Below are 12775 nucleotides of genomic sequence, written 5' to 3'. Positions count from 1 at the left end.
TTCTGGGCCTTCTCTTGCGTCCGCGCTACGCGCCTTCCGGGGCGTTGTCGGACCGTCGTCTGGCGGTGCACTGTTTCATAGGAGGCGCCCGGGGCGTTGTGGGTGCAAACAATACGGCTCCACACCCAGGACGCCGTGGAGAGACACGGCTTCGGGCTCGCCGTCGCGTCGGTGAGTGCGGCCCGGCTCCTCCTCGCGTGGGGTCGGTGGTCGCACCTCGACGCACGGGCAGGCGTTCGTTCGGCGGCGAACGGTCGACTCGGAACTGGAACGGACCGTCACATTGATCTCAAAATGTTAAGAGTATGACATATTGTTGACTAGTAACGAGTGTTTTATAACACCTGCATTTCATATTCTGCTAAATACATCAAGTTTTATTGATAACTGATTAGTGAATCAAATGCTTGAAATATTTTGCCCCCTCTTGTAGTTTCCTACTTGCAACGCCACTAGAGTCCACATCACCTCCCATCCTACCAGATTCCATTTAATCTCCACTTATGATATCAAATTGGAGAACATAAAAAACGGTGATATTCAAGTGAATACTTATAAATCTATAAAACTTGTAGATTCTTAGCCAAACAGCGAAAAACATACGTTTTAGAAACAGAATGTCAAATTAGTAAGTCTGCAATTAAAGACGCGTTGCATTGAAGATAAGAAATTAATTTCACTATCAGATAACTTTAAAAATACTAACACTATTTAAAAATTGTTGATGTACTTATTTGTATTATTTCCTAATATTTATACTTTATAAACCTCATTAACTTTAAGTTATAAGAAAATGTATGTAATGTTATTGAAATTAAGACATGTTAATGTTTTATTTGACATCAGATGATTTTATCATTTACGTGTTAAAATCATTTTACTGCAGCTTTACTGGTGTACTGCGTTGAAAAGTTTAGTCGTAAAAATCGACACTAATACTTTTGTATGTTTCAGGAACGCAAAATATCAATCAGCAGTTGTGTGGAGGCGCAGTGACCCAATGGTTAGGGCAGCGGACTCGCGGTCGTAAGAACACGGTTTCGATTCCCAGACCGGGCATTGTGAATGTTTATTGAGCAAAAGCACCTAAGCACCACGAGGCTCCGGCGCGGGGTGGTGGTGAACCCCGCTGTACTCTTTCACCACAACTTTCACTCTTTCTTCCTACTTCTTCCACAAAGCAGAGGAACCATGGTGTAACCCACTATGGTGTGGTAAACTTTCAGATCCTAGTCTAGATTGCGAATCCTCTGTACCCCAGGATGGTTCAGCTCTCCACCCGTTGAAAGCCACCGTTTACGGAATGAGGATAACAACATAGCTTTCGCGCCGTATAGCCGCCAGTCTATCGCGTGTGGTTGGTGGATCTTCAAGTTGCCACACGCATTCTTAGTAGCTTAGAGTAGGCTCGAATTAGAGATTATTCTTTGTGGCTAATGGCGTGAGTCCTGATTGGAAGAAGACAGCAGTTGTGATGTGGTGGTGAGAGAAACACACACACACACACACACACATACACACACACTGTCGGCCTGGGGCTATAGTGGAAGACGCTTGACCAAGGTACCAGTGGGATTGAATCCTGGACCGTGTGATTGGGAAGTAAATTTCTCACCACATAGCCACGCCTGCGCCAGTAATGCATACCATTGTAAACTTTTATAGAATAATGAGAATATTTTGCATGAATCTTTCAACTATTCTAAATATATGCTAGGCTTTAACTCTTTTGGGGAAAAATCTGTATATTCTGGATATCCACATTGTTTCTGGTTGTTGCTACTCTTCTTTCGTTGCAGATCAAACATGGTTGATCAGACAAAGAACAAAACTATACCAATCGTAACCACCACGTCATTTTACGAATATGTATGTTTATATTATCCAAGGTGTCAATTACTTACTTAATGCGGCAGGGAGGTTCAGCTGTTACTACTACCTTATTTATTCGTAGAGGCTCCCTCGTTGTTTCTGAGATGGTTGGCATCTATACTTTCCAGCGTTTTCTTAATATTTCGACAGAATCTATACATTTTGTTTTTTTTAAGGCTGAGTCTTGCCCTGGATAACGAAATCCACCGGTCGCTTTGGGTCCTACCTTGATAACTCATAGTGTCAGTGGATCTGAGTATGTTTTTGCCTGATATTTCTGGTCTTTGGCCGATAGTACAGTGGAAACATTAATGGCAATGGCATTCATCAGAGGTGTGCTATTATCACCGACTTTGCTGCTACTGCTTCATACCGGCTCTCAATTTATCTTTTGACTGTTTTCTTACTTCTTTATTGCCCACAAGGGGCTAAATATAGAGTGGGTAAACAAGGACAGACAAACGGATTACATCTATCCCAGTGCGTAACTGGTACTTATTTAATCGACTCCGAAAGGATGAAAGGCAAAGTCGACCTCTTTTAAATGTTTTCTGATTGGCTTCACTGTTTGAAATTTTAATATTAAATGAAAATTTTTGATTTTGTGTATTGATGTAATTTTTCATGCAAAATCTGTTGTTATTTATTGGAAAAGTTTTTAAAAAATGCTTCAGAGGTTTAAAGTTTGATAACTTTTACCCAATCAGAAAACAGGATTTGTAAGCTGGCAATTTCTGCGTCAGGACAACATTACGACGACAAAACATTTAACGACAGAAGTTTTAATAAGTCTTAATGAATAAAGTCTTGTGAAATGTTCAAACGGGCATGTAATGCAAAAAATTACAAAAAAAACAAACAAACAAAAAACTGAAACTGAACATAAAATTACGAAAAAACGAAAGTTTGCGATGCAGTCTAGGAGTTTGTTAAAGAAATTACAATTTTCGTATTTCCTGCGTCACATAAAATCGCAGAGATATTGTACTCATGTCTCAAGCTACAATCCATGTATTCTTTAGAATCATGTATTGCTGGAAATTACTGTGTGATAGCCTGTGATGCATTACTTTTGCTAGTCTGGCATCTGGGCTTAAAGATGATATTCACTACGCTTCGGTATGCCCTGCCTGTTTTGATGGTGTATAAGTTCTTCCATACTTAGTGAAAGACAAAAACCAGTTCTTTTCCTAGCGGCAATTCGAAACACTTTCTATCCTTTGGGGAAAATATAGACATCTCATATTCCTCATTCCACTTATATAAATTCCACAGCCAAAAACGTAGCTTATTTTCCTGAAGTTTACGTTGCTTCATATAGAGAATATTTTTGATCCACACCGTTTGAAAAAGATGAAATATTCTTTTTATGGCGTTGGTGTATGCTATTTTTCTTCCTTTCAAATTAATATTTTCCGCAGTATTGTTTTCTTCATATTTTCGTTGAACAATTTCATTTGTTTATGCTTGCAGCTCCTGTATGTGTGTTTGATTTTGGAATTGTGTTTTTTCTAAATAATTTTTTTTGTTGGAAAATAATTTGTGTGTTTACGTTACAGAGGTTCCTGTTAACACCGTATTAGAAACCATCACATAATACTATTTCTGAGGCTATTTTGAAATTCGAGGAAGAACTCAGTGCAGAAATAAACACAATTCAAGACAATGTGTCAACACATATACCACCTCAGGTCGTAAGTCGGAGTTCTAAATATGCTAATAGTTTTGATGGCAGAGCAAAAAATATTCTTCATCTAGTAATATCAGAAGGAATCACCCAAAAGGTGCTCAGTGACCATTTATATTGATAATAATTACATCATTTGCAACATAAACAGAAAATATTTAAAATTCTGAGAGTGGATGTAGACACACAGATATAATAGATGTATATATAAACACAGACACATCCACTCTCTCTCTCTCTTTCTCTCTCCCTCTCCCTCTCGCATACATGCACATACACTCACTCACTCTCTCTTACTCTCTCAGTCACTCACTCTCTCACCCACTGACTCACTCAGTCACTCACTCTCTCACCCACACACCCATCCACCCACTCACTCACTCACTCACATACATATGTTACTTTATTGGTTGCTCTTTTCTATTGCAAAAGAAAGAACTGTTTTGATAGGAGTCAATTTCCTTTACTCACCAGTGAAATAAATGGAAAGAAGTATAATCTACATACGTTTATTTAGTTGATTCTTTAAATATTTTTCTTTTCTTCCCATTTAAACTATCAATTTTAGAGTTCAGAATATCCGTATGTTGCTGCTTCGGATTAATCGAATCTCTTCAGTACAAAGTATCAAAGAGGTCAAAATACATAATATGCAACATAATTTTACACACATTAAATATCAGATACTAAAATATCCAAAGAAGAACGTTAAAGTCGTTTACACAGACACTATTCGAGCTATTTTGAAGACATCCTATAAATTCAGTGTCTGACAAACCACTTCCACTTGGACGTGAATTTCAGTTCAACCTTTCGAAATCGACACGCAAAGGTGTCGAGATATCGGTGCTAAAGCCAACACGAAGTGATTAAGCAATAAAAATATCTCACACAATTTACAAAGATTATTCTGATGTTCTGAGATTGTTGCTAAATTTGTTGCTTCAAGGAATGCTGGTAAGCTTATTGAAGAAGGAATGTTAATATAAAAGCTGTTGTTAGCAGAATGTCCACTGATGCCTGAGGGAAAAGAGACCATTATCAATTGATTGGATCCATCCGATAATACTTCTCAAAGTAATGAACTCATATGCATGTCCTTTCAAAAGTATGAGTTCCCTGAACTCTCAATCTGAATGAATCAACTTCAAATGATTTGGAGCTTCATTTATTATGCTAAGAAAAGCAGACAAAATATTCAGGCTGCCTGCTTTGCCTGGGAAAATGAATATCGATAAAATTTGCATCTGTTGATACTCAGAGAATTTTTTTTTTCATCCTAGAATATGTGCGGAAGCTTCTAATGTGGTATTGTGGCTTAGCAGCCATGCAGTTTACTATCAAGGAATTGATGACTAACGGCAGTCTATGAAAAGATAAAACAAACAAACATCGCATTTATCATGCAAGATACTAAAGATCTAAAATAAGAATACTAGAGAACGCACTGACAGTAACCAAATCAACCCTTACAGAATAGACCGAAACATTCAGTCTCGTTGGGCTTTGTCAATGACGTATACTCACAGCCAGCCATATGCATAGACAAGATTTACCGCCTCCAATATATAGAAAACAGTGAATAAACATTCACTCCTATTGTGAACAGCTCTCCTGCTAAACAGAAATCCGTAGCACGCAGTAGAACCAGTATTAAATTAAAATAGCCATATGTATCATATTTAATATGAATATATAGTTGACGGACAATTTACTGTGGTATATGTCCGAAAGCATCTGACTGGTGTATGTATGTATGTATGTATGTATGTATGTATGTATGTATGTATGTATGTGTGTGTGTGTGTGAGAGATTTCCGTCTCTCACAGATATATATTGTGTCTTTAAATACACCATATTAATAAAAGATGTTATCGCTGGTCGAATACCACAGAAGTTCTCTTTCAACAATGTTGTTATATTAAGTATGTTACATAGATGGCTTCTACTACATACGACGGATATTCTTAAGCGCGTCGGTTAGATTTCGGAAAGGTGCATATATTATATTAGGTTTAAAAATACTAGTTATGTTTTCTGCGTTTGTAATGCGATGTAACGTAGCTCGGACATAGCACAGTAGCCTTTCCTACGATACGATGGCTCTTTTCAAAACATCATATGGAATACAGGAATGATATGTGGAATTGGTCACCGAATCCAAATCATCTGGTAACGTATTGTGTCTTTTATCACACTTTTAAAGAGTGTACACGCTCGCACATACACCACAGACACACAATATGACTTATACTTTCTCCCTTCCCAGAGCATATCCTACACTATGGCGAGTCAGTGCTTTTATAAATGTGATATTTGGAACAGTTTGTTATTTGGAATTAGTTTGTTATTTGAAAGAGTTTGTTATTTGGAATAGCGGTTATTTAGCTTCCTTTGGAGCACAAGCCACGTCCTCCTCGAATACACTTTCCTGTGCATTTCTTACATTTTGTGTTCATTCATCTTATCTCTTTCAATGATACTCAGGTACTTATATCCTTCCTCTTTGACTTCTTTTATAGTTTTACCACTTTCCAGTTTGATCCCATGGCTTTTACCGATTTCCCCCCCTTTTGAGAAACATTACACTACATTTCTCGATTCCAAATTCCATGATGATGTCATTCAAATTCGATTCTACTAATCTGTGGTATCCTACCGTGTGCAGAATATTCTCAAGACATCGAGTTTCCAATGAAAACGTGCTGGAGAGAAATGGCGAAAGTAATAAATCACCCTTTCTGAACCTAGTTCGTGATATCAAGTACTTCACAGGGGTCATCATCTTTTTTTCTAATACTCTAAGGGAAAGCGTTTTCTGAAGATGAGAGCAAATTTGGCAGCGCTTGGAATGCCACTGAGTTGCAATAGTGGACTCTACTGAATACTTTAGATGTACCCAAATTCAGTATTGTGTCATGGAAAATTGATAGATCTTTAGAATCCTTATTTAAAAAAAAAATCATTAATAGAAGGGAATTAACATTACTGTCCATTCTGAAACTTCAGTTCTTCCATCCTGAGCTGTGCAGTGATTCAGTATAGATTACAATATGTGTGCTCCGTCAAAAACTGGGGAAAATGGTGTAGCCATATATAGCTCCTGACTTCACTTGGGAATTATTTTATTGACACTGGAAGGCAGCAAAACCACTTAGAACTGGGCAAAATTTGAACTCAGAATATAAAACAGCATAACTATTTTATCCGCGCCTCTATTGATTTTTACTACTCAGGACTGTAACTAATGGCAAAGATAATTCTACTGGAAACAAAAATATCTGAATTCTAGTCTGGCAAACTTTCGCACAAATCAAAAAGTATTTAGTTTACCGATTTCTATACGGATTTCTGTAGCTCAGAAAGTCTCGGCTATTTGTCATTGATGATGACAATTAAGGGAAACAGAATATCTGGCAAACCACCAGTTTCCTGCGCGAAGCCTTTGATTTGAATGCATAAGTCTCTTTGGAAGGATTCTTATTTCTTTACCGCCCACAAGGGGCTACACACAGAGGGGACAAACAAGTTCAGACAAACGGATTAAGTCGATTATATTGACTCCAATGCGTAACTGGTACTTATTTAATCGACCTCGAAAGGATGAAAGGCAAAGTCCACCTCGGCGGAATTTGAACTCAGAACGTACCGGTAGACGAAATACCTATTTCTTTACTACCCACAAGGGGCTAAACACAGAGAGGACAAACAAGGGCAGACAAACGGATTAAGTCGATTATATCGACCCCAGTGCGTAACTGGTACTTATTTAATCGACCCCCGAAAGGATGAAAGGCAAAGTCAACCTCGGCGGAATTTGAACTCAGAACGTAGCGGCAGACGAAACACCACTAAGCATTTCGCCCGTTGTGCAAACGTTTCTGCCAGCTCGACGCCTCTTTGGAAGGTTTCTCTGGAAGAAAATATTACAGTGTCGTTGTACGTTTGTAATACATTATAAATATTGTACACACCGATTTGAAATAAAACCTATAACTACAATAATTTATTATTATTAATTTCAAATGACAAAAATGATTGTGACGCTATAGTGTATAATATTCCATGTAAATTATCTCCACCGTATTAAATCTCTCGAAAGCTTAAATACATTGCAGATATTCGGAAAATTTTTTGCAAAATTGCATTTTTCCTTTTGCAAAGTTGCATTTTCCCTCCAAGTTACACTCAATAAACGAAAAAGTTTGTTCGTTTAGAGAATTAGGGTTTGTTTCGAGGGGAAATATTTAAAAGTATTTTATCTAATGAAATTATTTCTCTTAGCATGTTTTCACTAAAAAATTCTGCTAGATTATTTTTAGAAATTCACATGCGTGATTTACGTAATCCTCTTGAAACGAAACTTTTTTCCAATAAAAATATACTCATACGGTATGTTTATTAAAATAGTCACGAATAAACATTTGTGATTTACAGTTTTCTCACCTGTAGGATTTTTATGTGAATATCGTTTTAGAATAATGAAACTTCAAAATATATTATTACTGTTCTAAATATTTCTTTTCATACAGTAAAAGACGATAAATATGTATACTTATATACTTGTTCCTTGAGATGAGATACATTGATGTGGTTTAGGGTATGAAAATACGGATGGACATTATCACAATAATGAATACACACACACACTGGTTCTATTTCACTTCCTTATTATTCATCATTATCTAGTTATTATTAGCTAACTAGGGAATACTTGATTAATCTCTTATTATAAAAGGCAGATTTTATCTGCCTCCCTTTGTAACTTATAGAAATCTACAATATAGGATTTCTTCAATTACAATTTACCTAGCATTTTTAAGAGTAGAATGCATCGGGTCATGCCAGGTCCAGTTTTTAAAATTTAAACTCCAATTAAGCAAAATTTACAGAAAACTCACATTCTGGTGTGTATGTCAAATGCTTTTCTTAATGTGGTTTACACCACACGCACACGCACACACACAGTATGCAACGAATAAAATGAAAGTAAATAGCGACAGAGTGATTTGAGGAAGACTAAACTGAAAGTATTTAAACCACTACTCAAAAAATAAAAAAACACAGCAAACAGAAACAAATAAATACATAACGATTTACTCCTCACACAATTTCTTCAATTAGAGTTTACCTAAGATTTTTCAAAGTACTCCATTCGGTCATGCCATAATATATTTCTTTCAATTTCACCCCCAATTAAGACAAAATTCGAGAAAACTCAATATTTTAACATTTCACTCCGAAAGCATTGATGTACATGTGTGCGTGCGTGAGTGTGTGTGTGTGTGTGTGTGTGTGTGTTTGATGGGTTGTGCGACACAGAAAGTGTGGTGTGTAAGGGAAGTGCTTTTGTTAGTGTGTGTAAAGAGACAGACAGAGTGAAAGACAGAAATAACTGAACTTTTTTTATTCACTTTTTGTAGTGAGTGACTGAGAGAGAAAAGAGAGAGAGAGGTTATGTATGTATATATGTATATATGGCTTCAGTGACACACACACACAAAAACACATACCTACGTACACCGAAAGCACGCACACACACACACACACAAGCGGAGCGCGAACTTCAAAATTTTGGTAGTATTAATTTGCGAGCGTACTTCTAAGCGCGCGTAATTGAAAATTTTCACTATGATATCATCACGTGCGAAAAAATTCGAAGGGTTTTGAACAATTGAGATACACATGTCACGCCTGTATTGAAACCATTGCTAAGCTGCCGTAATTGCTTAATTAAGACTTTGTTTAAATTGAAAGGGGCAAATATGAGACGAGGTTGAAAAAAAATACCCCAGAAAAAAAATGTACTGCTGGTATTTATATAATTCACTACTATTTTGCTACAATGTCATGAAAAAGAAAAAAATTAGGTATGTAAATCGAATTCGCCACCCCCTTTTCCCCGTTCACGTTTGTGTAAAAAAATTATTATTTAAGTTTTAAAAATTATTTACTTTGTTCAAAAAATATTAATATTAATTAATTTTCAAGAATTATTTAATTTTATTCTGTAAAATAGTAATTAATTCATTTATCTGTAAATCCGCGAGGTTGTTAACAGGCACCTAGAATGGTAACCTTCAACTAACACTATCTCCTCCGAGACCCTGCGGCGCAAGTTGACCAAAATTGAGAGTATGGTAGAAGAAGGGTTGCTCTTCCTTCCGTAGAACATAAAATTCAAATCGGACCATGTTAACACTAAAAATTATTTACATCAAAAAGATGCTTTTTTCTATGAAAATCCCTATTTTTTACGATTTTTTCACTGCTGTGTCGCCACTTTTCGGTGTATTTCGACCAGAAAAATGTTCACAAAATTTTTACTTTTCAAAATTACAATTCCAGCGGGTCGAAACAAACCCGAGCAATGCCGGGCGATACTGCTAGTCGTTTAATAAATCTGCCAATTAGTTAGGTTCGCCAGAGTCCGTTCATTGTAATTCGTGATCTCTTCAATGATATGGCCTCTCTAATCCATATCTGTTCGCCTTCTAGTTTACAAATTCTATATTTATATTTATGGCCATCATTGAGAATACATGTGTGTGCAAGAGAGAGTGAGAGCGAGAAAAAGAGAGAAATATATATAGAAAGAGTGTGTGAGAGTGTTGTGCAAGAGTGTCTGTGTGTACAATGCGTGCACGCGCGTGTATGTGTGAAAGAAAGAGAAACAAAGAGAGAGAGAGAGAGAGAGAGAGAGAGAGAGAGAGAGAGAGAGAGAGAGAGAGAGAGAAATCGAAAGACTGTGTGTATTTGCTGTGCGTGCTTGCGTGGCATGGTGTGGATTCTGTAAGTTTGTGTGTGTGTGTGTATGTATGTACGTGCGTGCCTAGGCGTTCGCGTCGGGGTACGTTTGCGGTGTGATCAGAGGTTCAAATTTAATAATAAACTCTATATGCAAGAAAATTGGGCAGCAATCGGTGTTACAACGCACGGTTTTACATCAAGAATCTCGCAAAGCAAATATAGACGTGAAATGTAAATTGAAATATTGTAACATCCACACATTCTAAATAATACAAGAATCAAAATCTTTGCTCAGTTACTACATCACTATTTGAAGATTCAGTTCATATAATTAGATCCCGTCACCTATCCAATTTCTTACTGAACATAATATTGCATATTGGAAGAGAAATAGAGTAAAATATAACAGAATAGCCATTTCCATTTTCCAAAGGATTTCGGCTATTTAGACGCACTACTGAAACAGCAATCTGGTGTTTTGTAAAATCTTCGGGCTATTTGAACGAAGAGTTAAGAACGGTGATCTGATAAATTTTAAAATCAAATTCGCTCTGATCTAATTCGTTCTTCGTTCGTCCTCACATTCTGTTGACATTTAACGTTAGATTCAAACATTATTGTAATTTCTGACTTGTCTGTTTGCTGCAAATCTATAACAATTGTTCATAACATAATAATCGGAAGGGTAAATTCGATTTGAGGTGATGAAACGTATTTATAAATTACTTGCCACATGAGACAAGTTATTGGAACGCTGAAATGGAATTTATGCCGCTGAATATATTTTAGTCACGAAGCAAATATAACAGGTTTTCTGTATAATGAATGTGGTTCTTCAAATACCAGTAGCATCTATACTTATCATGTATGGGTGCAGACATGGCTGTAGGTTTTAGAAGTTCGCTTCAGAACAGTAAGTTTTGGTTTCAAACCTACTGCGTGGTAAGCTCGACTTTTGTTTCTAATGATCAACAGAACTCATAACACGCACACGCACATACACACACACACAAACACACAGACACACAGACACACAGACACACACACACACACACACCACACACACACACAGAGGCTGGAGCAGTTTGAATGGGAAACGATACCCCACCCACCATATTCGCCGAATATTACCCCATCCGATTATCATTTATTACGGATTCTTCAAAACCATTTGGACGGAAAACCATGAATTCTGCAGACGAGGTCAGAAGAGTATTGGATGAGTATTTTTCGTCATGGACAAGTGAATTTTGAAAGAGAGAGGCTATGCAAGTATACGAGACAGATGAAAGAGCATTGCTGAAAATGAAGGAGAGTATATTTTAGATTAAAATAGAACTTTATCTTAATTTTGAAAACTAAAAGAGGTATAGAAAAATCGCATTATTTATGGGATAATCCAATATATTGCAGACAAGATAGGAAATTACGAACGCAACAAACATAGCAGAGAAAGATCGGGTAGTTACCCTTATAAGACTGGAAAAAAAATAGTTGTCAGTAGGTGGCTATCGAACTCGAACTCGTCCGCCTCAGATAACTTCTGAGTGTGCTTAACCATTAACCCTTTCGCTCCGACTTTTGCACAATCGGTTTTTATTTTATTTCATTTTATTTTTTTACATTTTCCGTTTCTTTAGACCTTTATTATCTACAATAATTAAAATCTAAACTTATTTTATCACTAAATATAATTTTCGAACTTGGGGCAAAAATGTCCCAATAGTATTCTAACGAACAAAAACTTAGGACTAACCTATCCCAACGGTATTTCACATGTACGTTGAGCAAGTTCAGAAAATTACGGAATGGAAAATGAAATAAATCTTAAAGTTTATTTCAAACACAATATGAAGCTATAATTGCTTTCTCATATAATATTTATTATAAATTACAATTTTCTCATATAGTATTTATTATAATTACAATTCTTTTATTATTATAAATTACGATAATTGTATTAACACTTATAAAATAATATATATAATGACCCCTTCCAAATAATACTTATGAAATAATAAACTTCTTTCCTCATATAATTATCATGTAATTATATAATTTTTTCTATTATATCATACTAACAAATGAATATATACCTTTTCTCGAATAGTATTTACGAGAACAACCATGGTTTATAAATACATGTTATGTGTGATTTACTGTAAAACATTCATCAATGCATAAAAGAATGTTGCATTTCTGGCAAATGTATTGGATCTTCCTTTCTTTGTTCCTCGAAGTACATCTAGTCATTACATCTTCTGCGATTCTTTAGTTTTACTGTCATATGTTGACCTACATTCGAAATCAACTTTGAAGTCTTAGAAGGCGACCGAAAGACCTCATACTCTTTTCTAGAAAATTCCAACTTCCTGTCTCGATCAAACGTTCAGCTATTTTTACTAAGAAATTTAAAAATTGTGGTTTCGTAAGGTGAATTTTAGAGTGAATAGCATAATTGTTAT

This window comes from Octopus sinensis, linkage group LG3 (genome assembly GCF_006345805.1).
Source record: "Octopus sinensis linkage group LG3, ASM634580v1, whole genome shotgun sequence".
NCBI lineage: Eukaryota > Metazoa > Mollusca > Cephalopoda > Octopoda > Octopodidae > Octopus > Octopus sinensis.
This window is presented reverse-complemented; position numbering follows the sequence as displayed.